Here is a 10000-nt window from a genome sequence, read left to right on the forward strand (position 1 = left end):
TAGCTCTTCCGCCGTCCGTCATGGCGTTCATAATTCGCGCGAGTGGAGCGTGACGTCACGTGCAAAGGGTCAATAGTTCGTACCTTCAGCAGCCTGTATCCAGGTGAACAGGTGAACAGGACGTGGTCTTTGAAGGAGTATTCTGATTGGACGGGGTTCAGCATGGCATTGGGCGGGGTTTCAAGTGCAGGACACTTACTTCCTGTCATGACAAAATAAAAGTGTTTAAAGTTCCCAAATTGTAAAAAGTGAGACTTCCGTGTCTCTTCTGACCAGGCTCCATGTAAATAATCACCACTTTTATCATGGTAAAACACACTTCATTCAAAGTAGACAGAAATAAAATTAAACTATCAAAAGCCGTCTTGGTTCATCTTTCCACTGTTCCAACAATCACCACTCTGGTTTGGTTGAAATAAACCCTTAATTCACCCATTTACATGTGGAGATATGCTGGCTCTATACACGCTAAAAGTCCTGATTATTTACATGGAGTCTGGTGGAGATATGCTGGCTCTATACACGCTAAAAGTAGGGATTATTTACATGGAGTCTGGTGGAGATATGCTGGCTCTATACACGCTAAAAGTAGGGATTATTTACATGGAGTCTGGTGGAGATATGCTGGCTCTATACACGCTAAAAGTAGGGATTATTTACATGGAGTCTGGTGGAAATATGCTGGCTCTATACACGCTAAAAGTGCTGATTATTTACATGGAGTCTGGTGGTTTTGGTGATGGTGTATATAGTGTGTATTAGTACCTGTAGATGTGTATATAGTGTGTAATGTGTAGTATATAATGTGTAGTGTGTAGTATATAGTGTGTATTAGTACCAGTAGATGTGTATATAGTGTGTAATGTGTAGTATATAATGTGTAGTGTGTAGTGTGTAGTATATAGTGTGTATTAGTACCTATAGATGTGTATATAGTGTGTCATGTGTAGTATATAATGTATAGTATGTAGTATATAGTGTGTATTAGTACCTGTAGATGTGTATATAGTGTGTAATGTGTAGTATATAATGTGTAGTGTGTAGTGTGTAGTATATAGTGTGTATTAGTACCTATAGATGTGTATATAGTGTGTCATGTGTAGTATATAATGTATAGTATGTAGTATATAGTGTGTATTAGTACCTGTAGATGTGTATATAGTGTGTAATGTGTAGTATATAATGTGTAGTGTGTAGTATATAGTGTGTATTAGTACCTATAGATGTGTATTGGAGGCTCCAGCCAGCGTTCTCTCCTGAGTTGTCGCTGTGGAAGAACACGGTGACCACGTTGCTGTCCGTCTGAATCTCCGGCGGCGCTCGGTCTCCACAGAACGGACCGAACTCACTGCTGCCAGCCAAGACCTGAACCAGAACAGAGACCAGAGACCAGATCAGAGACCAGACCAGAGACCAGATCAGAGACCAGACCAGAGACCAGACCAGAGACCAGATCAGAGACCAGACCAGAGACCAGATCAGAGACCAGACCAGAGACCAGATCAGAGACCAGACCAGAGACCAGACCAGACCAGACCAGAGACCAGAGACCAGAGACCAGAGACCAGAGACAAGACCAGAGACCAGACCAGAGACCAGAGACCAGAGACCAGAGACCAGACCAGACCAGATCAGAGACCAGACCAGACCAGAGACCAGACCAGAGACCAGATCAGAGACCAGATCAGAGACCAGACCAGAGACCAGACCAGAGACCAGAGACGTGGCGACAGGGCTAGATCTTCTTATCTGTACTGTAACAGCCATCATCATCCCTGTTCGTGTCATGATACAGGCCTACGTGTTTGTCCAATGCTCAGCCCGTTCTAGTCCTACAGCTGAACCATGGCAACCTCACAGTTAGCTAGTGGGAACACGAACGGACTGAACGGGCCAGTTAAACGTGCAGCTTGCTTGGATTTACTCCGTGGAAACCACATTGATAGAGCATTTATCCAGGAGTCCCATCTTAAAGCAACTGATGTACAGCGATAATAGACAACATTACGAGGCAGCACCAGCGTCCGCTGACTCTAAAACCCATAACCAGACTTGATAAATTTGGCAGTGAAGACGGCCGCATTTCTTACATAAACACTATAATTGCTGGTCGCAAACTAGCATTTATGTCAGTATATGCACCTAACCAGTTCGATCCTATATTTTTCACCACACTAGCTGAAATTATGTCTGACGTGTGTGATTTTGCTATAATGACGGGTGCAGATATGAGTGTGGTTATAAGCCCGGCCTTAGACAGCTCGAGCCCCGCGGGACACTGTTTCAGCCTCTCTGTCCACATTTATATCTGACTTCAGCTTAGTTGGTGTATTTCCTGCTGTTAACCCAACAGTTAAGCAATATAGTTTCTATTCTAATAGACATAAAACCTGCTCTCGCATTGACTACATCTTAACCTCAGGCTCAATCTCTGAAATTCATAATGCAGTGCTTTCTCCTACTCCATTACCTGACCATAGCATCCTTTTAGTCAAACGTACCTCACTGAACACACCTACCAGAGCAGCTCGCTGGCGCTTTAACACAACTCTGCTCAAGAGTGAAGAATATTGTGACTACTTCCGGAGAGAGCTGAGCAGTTTTGTGGCTGAGAATACCGGTTCCGTTAATGACGCTCGAATATTTTGGTACGCTCTGAAAGGATGTATCAGGAACGCCTCGATAGCTTTTTCCTCACATCTTAGTAAGACTCGGCTGGCCAAAATAAATCATTTTGAATCTAAACTTACTTCTCCAGAGCAGTGGTTCTCAAACTTTTTTCAATAATGTTCCCTTTTTGAATTCTTTAAGCCAAGTACCCCCTGACCAGCGCTAATCATTTTGGTAGAAAAAAAGTCTCTATAAAGAGGAACAGTACTGTGCTGTCAGCGATATATTCACTAAATAACAGCCTTGGACCTGGAAACACACATTTAAATGCTGACGAGAGAAGGAGACAAAAACTGTAAAAAAATAAAAAATAAAAAAGACAAAACCTTGGAAAAAGATGGTAGAAATAATTTATAATTTAATTTATATAATTTATACTGTTTATTGATCCCCAGTGGGGAAATTACAATTTACACTCTGTTAGAAATCACTACACAAGAAGGAAGGAAGTAAGGCAACAACAGGTCGAAATAGTATCAAGAACTTCAAAAACACTGACATGTCTTCGAAAAAAGCGAGAAACTTGTAAAAAGTAGAAGGAAGGAAGGAAGATTAGGTCCAAAGAAGGAGACACAAATGTCACATTTTTGGTAGGAAAAAAAAAAAGTCTCTATAAAGAGGAACAATGTTCTGGACAACAGCCTTGTTACTATTAAACATTTAGTTAGATATCTCAGGTACCCCCTGCAGTCCTCCAGAGTACCACTAGGGGGACACGTACCCCCTGCAGTCCTCCAGAGTACCACTAGGGGGACACGTACCCCCTGCAGTCCTCCAGAGTACCCCTAGGGGGACACGTACCCCCTGCAGTCCTCCAGAGTACCCCTAGGGGGACAAGTACCCCCTGCAGTCCTCCAGAGTACCCCTAGGGGGACACGTACCCCCTGCAGTCCTCCAGAGTACCCCTAGGGGGACAAGTACCCCCTGCAGTCCTCCAGAGTACCCCTAGGGGGACAAGTACCCCCTGCAGTCCTCCAGAGTACCACTAGGGGGACAAGTACCCCCTGCAGTCCTCCAGAGTACCACTAGGGGGACAAGTACCCCCTGCAGTCCTCCAGAGTACCCCTAGGGGGACAAGTACCCCCTGCAGTCCTCCAGAGTACCCCTAGGGGGCGTCAGAGCAGACGAGAGCAGTCTTAACACACCACACACGGCAGGAACATCTGATCAGATTATTTTACCATAATCGGAGCATCCTTAAGATTGTCAGAAGGGGGGAATCGGGGCTAAAATCGGCCTAATTATCCTGCCGTGTGAACCAGGCTTTATTGACACCTATGTCTTCCTACAGATGGCGTTGGGGACCTCGCCCTGCGGCAGCTGCCAGCCTTGCTTCCACCTTCAACTTACAAAGATGGCCGTGGCCGCGGTGCGACAGTGGTCGCCACACCACTCAGGAACGCAGCTTGGCCTTCATCGACCATACGCCTGTAAGTCCTCAAGCACATCTAAAGGGAAACTTTATTCATTTTATCAACATATCTGAGCTCAAGAATGTGTGCACGCACATATGCATATCCAGGTTTGTTTGACTATACTTTTGGGGACAGGCATCAAATATAGCGTGAGAAATAGGCGTTCTACAAGCTCACAACGCGTTGGTCTCTATCAAAGCATCCAGCAGTGCCACAGGCTGATTACCTCGGTACCACACCGCACTGATCAGTCATGTGTTCTAAAACAGGCACCAACAAAGTACTGAGTGCTGAAATTAACATATTTATCAGAAGGTTGACACTTTTGTATTTTAACCCATTAAATCTACAAAGCATTTGCAGCCCACCTATCGGACCACCTGGCTGCCTATCAGCCAGATAACAGTCAGATAGGTGACAGATAGTCAGATAGTCAGATAGTCAGATAGTCAGATAGGTGACAGATAGTCAGATAGGTGACAGATAGTCAGATAGTCAGATAGTCAGATAGGTGACAGATAGTCAGATAGTCAGATAGGTGACAGATAGTCAGATAGGTGACAGATAGTCAGATAGTCAGATAGTCAGATAGGTGACAGATAGTCAGATAGTCAGATAGGTGACAGATAGTCAGATAGGTGACAGATAGTCAGATAGGTGACAGATAGTCAGATAGTCAGATAGTCAGATAGGTGACAGATAGTCAGATAGGTGACAGATAGTCAGATAGGTGACAGATAGTCAGATAGTCAGATAGTCAGATAGGTGACAGATAGTCAGATAGGTGACAGATAGTCAGATAGTCAGATAGTCAGATAGGTGACAGATAGTCAGATAGGTGACAGATAGTCAGATTAGATCAGACTATTACAGTTCAACTTTTTGAATTAGAGATGCACTGAATCTTTTCCAAATTGTAGAGCTAACTAGACTTTATCATAAAACAATCATTTCTCTAGTGAGGACCAGGAAAATGGTCTTCACAATGTCTATATTTTAATTCTACTGTAGCAGTCGGTAGACGTTTGGTCCTTACTCACTCACTCTCTCACTTGCTCTCTTGTATTCTGTCTTTTTTAGCCTGGAATAAACATGGTGGAGTACCTCCATGAGGCCAAGGCATGCAAACCGTACCCCCACATCCTGACGCTGGGAAATGGTCAGAGCACATTTCAGGCCTTCGTCATAATAGCTGGACAGGCCCTGGAACAACAAGCGCTGCTTCAGGCCGTTGATGTCTGCTTCAAGGCCTTCTTTGTCTTTGACATTAAATACCCGAAGCAGTGTGAACATGTGTGGGAATTCATACAGACTGTAATATATGAAATGGTCAAGTTTATTCAAAGTAGAATACTTGCTTGCAAGTAGAGCTAATGGCTCTTAATAACAGCTTTTTAATGGAATTTGAGTTTCTTGACTTTGTTCCCTATAGACCTGTTGACTGTTGAATGTTCAGCCAGTTCAGTCATAACTGTTGTTTTGCTCTGAATGTTTTCCTACCTGAGTGATATGAACTGCACCAGTTCCACGATATTGTTGATATTAATTAATGTAATATAATAAGTTGTGTGTGTGTGTGTGTGTGTGTGTGTGTGTGTGTGTGTGTGTGTCTGTGTCTCTGTGTGTGTGTGTGTGTGTGTGTGTGTGTGTGTGTGTGTGTGTGTGTGTGTGTGTGTGTGTGTGTGTGTGTGTACCTTGACGTGGTCATAGGGACAGAGTACTTCAGGGTGATCCTCCACATCAAAGCGAGGGTCAAACTGGAGGCGGAGCCTGAAGCCTGGCGCCACTTCTATCCGGTAGGAACAGTCGGAGCTTTTTGGGTACGGAGACGGGAAGTCTACGCTGCTCAGAACACCGGAGCGTTCCCTGAACACACCGTCACTGCACTCCACTGGACCAAAACACACACACACACACACACACACACACACACACACACACACACACACACACACACACACACACACACACACACAGCATGTGGTGAGCCTCCTCCACACAGAGACATGCAGACAATGTCAATATTTACCACCAATTATCATCAGCTATCAGTCACACAGAGGCTAGAGTCCAGATACTGAACACACACACACACACACACACACACAGACACACACACACAGACACACACACACACAGACACAAACACACACACACACACACACACAGACACACACACACAGAGACACACAGAGACACACACACACAGACACACACACACACACACACAAACACACACACACACAGAGACACACACACACACAGACACACACACACACACACAAACACACACACACACACACACAGACACACACACACACACACAGACACACACAAACACACAGACACAGACACACACACCCCCCGATGGATCTATTAGGAGCTGTAAAGTGAGAGTGAAGATGGAGATGGAGCATCATGTGACGTGGCGGTCTGATGAACGTCAGGATGATTAACGCTCCAGAGTCAGGAGACATCTTGTCTTTAGGTAAACGGCCATGTGTTGGCTGCTCATTTAGACATTCTATTATTATTATTATTATTATTATTATTATTTAGACATTTTAGTCACTCATGTGTCAGCTGTAGCGTAAACGTCCTCCTCATTAATCTGATAAATGAGAAGTGGACCGTGGGAACCACAGACTCAGAGTGTGGTTGTGTGTGTGTGTGTGTGTGTGTGTGTGTGTGTGTGTGTGTGTGTGTGTGTGTGTGTGTGTGTGTGTGTGTGTGTGTGTGTGTGTGTGGGGTGGTGTTGCTGTGACTTGTTGGCAGCCGGCAGTAATCAGGATCAGCTCAGCTGGAATTCTAATCTGACCTGAGACTGACAGAGTAAGCTGCAGCACACGGTCCCACACGGTCTCAGGGTCTCAGGGTCTCAGGGTCTCAGAGTCTCAGGGTCTCAGGGTCTCAGGGTCTCAGAGTCTCAGGGTCTCAGGGTCTCAGGGTCTCAGAGTCTCAGGGTCTCAGGGTCTCAGGGTCTCAGGGTCTCAGAGTCTCAGGGTCTCAGGGTCTCAGAGTCTCAGGGTCTCAGGGTCTCAGGGAGTCACAACAACGCTACAGGTCAACTCGCGTCCACTTCAACATCTCACAACATCATCTACTAACACCCAACCTCCATCACGGGGGTCAGCCAGCATCCAGACAGCCTAGCTCCTATGGAGACTCTGAGTCTACTAAGCCATCAGCTCCCGTTAGCATCCCATTGACTACCATTCATTCTGTCGTCACTTTGACAGAGAATAACTTTACATCTGAAGAGTTTAAAGACTCTATTTGTCTATTGTTTATTTCTAAAGAAACACGACAATGTATAAAAGGCTCCATTACCTTGTACCTCACGTTATGGCTCCGTAGCAGACGTTTTTATATAAAAATAGACTAACGAGACCACGAGACTTACTGTCACTGAGTCCCATTGGCTCTAATGGACGTTGCAGTCCAGCTTCAAGATGGCCGTCTGTAAGCCTTGATCGGTACTGCTTTTGGTAAAGTTCACTGTTGAGAACAATTTCTCACACATATGTACTTCCAAAAAGGCCCAGTACATGACTGAAAGCTCTGGACAGCTCTGGGAATGATGGAAGCAGCTCTCTCAGAAACCTTTTCCCTGTGCCTCTCTGGATTTAGCTTTTAGTTCACTGTTGCAATGCAAGTCAATAACAGCTGAGAAGGGGTCCCGACCAAGCACGTTTACTTATAGCGCTAAAGGAGACTTTTAGCGTCAATAAGAACGACAAAGGCACCTGACCAAGCGTCCAGATTTTACGAGATGGGTTTGAGAACGTGTTGGAAAGCTGTGCCCTGTTCCACCAAAGATCTGCATGCAGAGAAATGACAGCGGTTGGCTGCAGACAGTTTTGTGGAGAAAGCCTTCACACTCTCACAGGCTGTTGACCAGGGCCTGCAGCTTTAGGTTCAGGAGGTTTAGTTCTTGTGTTATGTCCACAAGGAATGCCAAATCCATTATCCATTTTGGATTATCAAGCTCTGGAATATCCAGCCTGCCATTTTCCATGAATCTCTTCACTCAGTGAAGTACAGCACGTCACCGTACGATGCCTCAGTTTCCTCCAGAAAGGCCCGGAACTGGCGGTGTTGTAACCCTCTGGACCTGGTATAGTTAACACGTTTCAGGACGACAGACATCACATCTTCATAATTCAAGCATTAGCCACACAGTTGATGTTGATGTATAATGCAGTGTAGAGCAGTAGCTGGACCAGCATCTCCTTCCTCTAACTTTCTCTGTACCAGCGCTACTGGTCCGTTTTTCTTGCCTGTCATGGACGGTTCTCCATCAGTGGTAACGCCCACCAGTCTGTTCCACGCATAGACAGAATATATAATGGAGCAGCAGGTCCCGTGTCTCTGGACGGAGACCAGTGAAGTCTCTTTCCCGGTGATGGCTGAGCGTTACTGAGCAGCCTCCAACTGAGCTTGAAGACGTAGATGTGACGTGAGCAACCTGTCTGAAAGTTGGAAGTCTTCTGGTAGCTGTGCCAAGAGAAATCTCAATCATTCCCAATCTAGCAGAGACGGAGAGGGAGAGCAGGAGAGAACCTTGCCGAAATATTTAGTTCCGATGCTTTTCACGGACTCTATGGCAGGGGTCTCAAACTTCCGGCCCGCGACTTGATGTCAAAATAATAATGTAATTCGGCCCTTGAGGGTATTTTTTAGAACAACACGAAGACGAGGAGGAGGAGGGAAAGTATGTCGCTTTCAAAACCTAAGAGAAGGTGGATAGCGAGCGTAGACAGTTTCTAGAAAGTTGTTGGGTTTGTGGACGTTTTTGCTGCTTTTAAGTCACTTTTTAGACGTTTTAGCGCTTCATTAACCCTTACATAAAGCCTAACTCTCGCCAAAATGCAACCTAAGGTCTTTTTGTGAATGGACCCGAGTCAAACTTTCATTTAAAAGCATATTTAGGACAGAATCACCACTTTTAAGATTTACCGTATTCTAGTTTTTGGGTGAAATGGTCTTCTGAATGGGAGAGCTAGGGACACTTTGATGCTAGCCTCAAAATAGCTATTTTTAAACCACTAAGAAGGTTCGACACAACATGAGACTTTGCTCCCAGTATCACCAGGAGCTCTACACCTTAACTCCACCGGTGACCAAGATATACTATAACCAGGAGCTCTACACCTTAACTCCACCGGTGACCAAGATATACTATAACCAGGAGCTCTACACCTTAACTCCACCGGTGACCAAGATATACTATAACCAGGAGCTCTACACCTTAACTCCACCGGTGACCAAGATATACTATAACCAGGAGCTCTACACCTTAACTCCACGGTGACCAAGATACTATAACCAGGAGCTCTACACCTTAACCAAAGCACTGAGATCATTGTTAGGAACACATGCACAGGGGCGGCCTCCAGCTCAGCCAATCAGAGCGTTGGCCCACGTTGGCTGAGTCCTTCACAGCGGCGCGGGGTTTGAGTCCGACCTGCTGCCCTCTGCTGCGTGTCTCCCCTTTCCTGTCTATCCAGCGTCACATGAAGGCAAAGCCCCCAAATAGTCTGAGAAACACGGCGCTGTGCAGGGCCTGACTCCACGAACAGCCCAGGTTAAAGGTGATGACATCACAGCCTCACCTGTGCAGGTGTGGTTGTCCGAGTGCAGCAGGTAACCATAGCGACAGGAGCCTCACCTGTGCAGGTGCGGTTGTCCGAGTGCAGCAGGTAACCATAGCGACAGGAGCAGTAGTATCCTCCGATGAAGTTGTGACAGAAATGATCGCAGACGAGTTCTTCATCGCTCCGCTCACTGCACTCATCCACATCTGAGAGACAGACAGGTAGACAGGCAGACAGACAGACAGAGAGGTAGACAGACAGGTAGAGAGACAGGTAGACAGGCAGAGAGGTAGACAGGTAGACACAGACAGATAGGTA

General features: G+C 45.8%; 2 pseudogenes; both read right to left on the minus strand.

Moving 5' to 3' along the window:
* Positions 1-10000, minus strand: part of LOC118495060 — a 1111612-nt pseudogene that overhangs the window by 259721 nt on the left and 841891 nt on the right.
* LOC116036201 overlaps positions 1-10000 on the minus strand; it is a 131174-nt pseudogene that overhangs the window by 113285 nt on the left and 7889 nt on the right.

Source organism: Sander lucioperca, chromosome 5 (genome assembly GCF_008315115.2).
Source record: "Sander lucioperca isolate FBNREF2018 chromosome 5, SLUC_FBN_1.2, whole genome shotgun sequence".
In the NCBI taxonomy this organism is placed as follows: domain Eukaryota; kingdom Metazoa; phylum Chordata; class Actinopteri; order Perciformes; family Percidae; genus Sander; species Sander lucioperca.